Raw genomic sequence first — 2,500 nt, forward strand, 5'->3', positions numbered from 1 at the left:
ATTCTGCGCGACTGTCAACTCTCTCTCTCTCTCTCTCTCCATTTATTCTGCACGACTGTCATCTCTCTCTCTTTCTCTCTCTCTCCCATCATTTATTCTGCGCGACTGTCATATCTCTCTCTCTCTCTCTCTCTCTCCATTTATTCTGCGCGACTGTTAACTCTCTCACTCGATTTATTCTGCGCGACTGCCATCTCTCTCTCTCTCTCTCTCTCTCTCCATTTATTCTGCGCGACTGTCAACTCTCTCTCTCTCTCTCTCTCTCTCTCTCCATTTATTTTGCGCGACTGTCAACTCTCTCTCTCTCTCTCTCTCTCTCCATTTATTCTGCGCGACTGTCATCTCTCTCTCTCTCTCTCTCTCCATTTATTCTGCGCGACTGTTAACTCTCTCTCTCTCTCTCTCTCTCTCCATTTATTTTGCGCGACTGTCAACTCTCTCTCTCTCTCTCTCCATTTATTCTGCGTAACTGTCAACTCTCTCTCTCTCTCTCTCTCTCTCTCTCTCTCCATTTATTCTGCGCGACTGTCAACTCTCTCTCTCTCTCTCACTCTCTCTCTCCATTTATTTTGCACGACTATCAACTCTCTCTCTCTCTCTCTCTCTCTCCATTTATACCGTGCGACTGTCAACTCTCTCTCTCTCTCTCTCTCTCTCTCCATTTATTTTGCGTGACTGTCACCTCACTCTCTCTCTCTCTCTCTCTCTCTCTCTCCATTTATTCTGCGCGACTGTCAAATCTCTCTCTCTCTCTCTCTCTCTCTCTCTCCCTCCATTTATTCTGCGCGACTGTCAACTCTCTCTCTCTCTCTCTCCCTCTCCATTTATTCTGCGCGACTGTCAACTCTCTCTCTCTCTCTCTCTCTTCATTTATTCTGCGCGATTGTCCACTCTCTCTCTCTCTCTCTCTCTCTCTCCATTTATTCTGCGCGACTGTCAACTCTCTCTCTCTCTCTCTCTCTCCATTTATTCTGCGCGATTGTCAACTCTCTCTCTCTCTCTCTCTCTCTCTCTCTCCATTTATTCTGCGCGACTGTCAACTCTCTCTCTCTCTCTCTCTCTCCATTTATTCTGCGCGACTGTCAACTCTCTCTCTCTCTCTCTCTCTCTCTCCATTTATTCTGCGCGACTGTCAACTCTCTCTCTCTCTCTCTCTCCATTTATTCTGCACGACTGTCATCTCTCTCTCTTTCTCTCTCTCTCCCATCATTTATTCTGCGCGACTGTCATATCTCTCTCTCTCTCTCTCTCTCTCCATTTATTCTGCGCGACTGTTAACTCTCTCTCTCGATTTATTCTGCGCGACTGCCATCTCTCTCTCTCTCTCTCTCTCTCTCCATTTATTCTGCGCGACTGTCAACTCTCTCTCTCTCTCTCTCTCTCTCTCTCCATTTATTTTGCGCGACTGTCAACTCTCTCTCTCTCTCTCTCTCTCTCCATTTATTCTGCGCGACTGTCATCTCTCTCTCTCTCTCTCTCTCCATTTATTCTGCGCGACTGTTAACTCTCTCTCTCTCTCTCTCTCTCTCCATTTATTTTGCGCGACTGTCAACTCTCTCTCTCTCTCTCTCCATTTATTCTGCGTGACTGTCAACTCTCTCTCTCTCTCTCTCTCTCTCTCTCTCTCCATTTATTCTGCGCGACTGTCAACTCTCTCTCTCTCTCTCACTCTCTCTCTCCATTTATTTTGCACGACTATCAACTCTCTCTCTCTCTCTCTCTCTCCATTTATAAGGTGCGACTGTCAACTCTCTCTCTCTCTCTCTCTCTCTCTCTCCATTTATTTTGCGTGACTGTCACATCACTCTCTCTCTCTCTCTCTCTCTCTCTCTCCATTTATTCTGCGCGACTGTCAAATCTCTCTCTCTCTCTCTCTCTCTCTCTCTCCCTCCATTTATTCTGCGCGACTGTCAACTCTCTCTCTCTCTCTCTCCCTCTCCATTTATTCTGCGCGACTGTCAACTCTCTCTCTCTCTCTCTCTCTTCATTTATTCTGCGCGATTGTCCACTCTCTCTCTCTCTCTCTCTCTCGATTTATTCTGCGCGACTGTCAACTCTCTCTCTCTCTCTCTCTCTCCATTTATTCTGCGCGATTGTCAACTCTCTCTCTCTCTCTCTCTCTCTCTCTCTCCATTTATTCTGCGCGACTGTCAACTCTCTCTCTCTCTCTCTCTCTCCATTTATTCTGCGCGACTGTCAACTCTCTCTCTCTCTCTCTCTCTCTCCATTTATTCTGCGCGACTGTCAACTCTCTCTCTCTCTCTCTCTCTCCATTTATTCTGCGCGACGGTCATCTCTCTCTCTCTCTCTCTCCATTTATTCTGCGCGACTGTCATTTCTCTCTCTCTCTCTCTCCATTTATTCTGCGCGACTGTCAACTCTCTCTCTCTCTCTCTCTCTCTCTCTCCATTTATTTTGTGCGACTGTCAACTCTCTCTCTCTCTCTCTCTCTCTCTCTCTCTCTCCATTTATTCTGCGTGACTGTCATCTCTCTCTCTCT

Source organism: Narcine bancroftii, chromosome 1, assembly GCF_036971445.1.
Source record: "Narcine bancroftii isolate sNarBan1 chromosome 1, sNarBan1.hap1, whole genome shotgun sequence".
In the NCBI taxonomy this organism is placed as follows: domain Eukaryota; kingdom Metazoa; phylum Chordata; class Chondrichthyes; order Torpediniformes; family Narcinidae; genus Narcine; species Narcine bancroftii.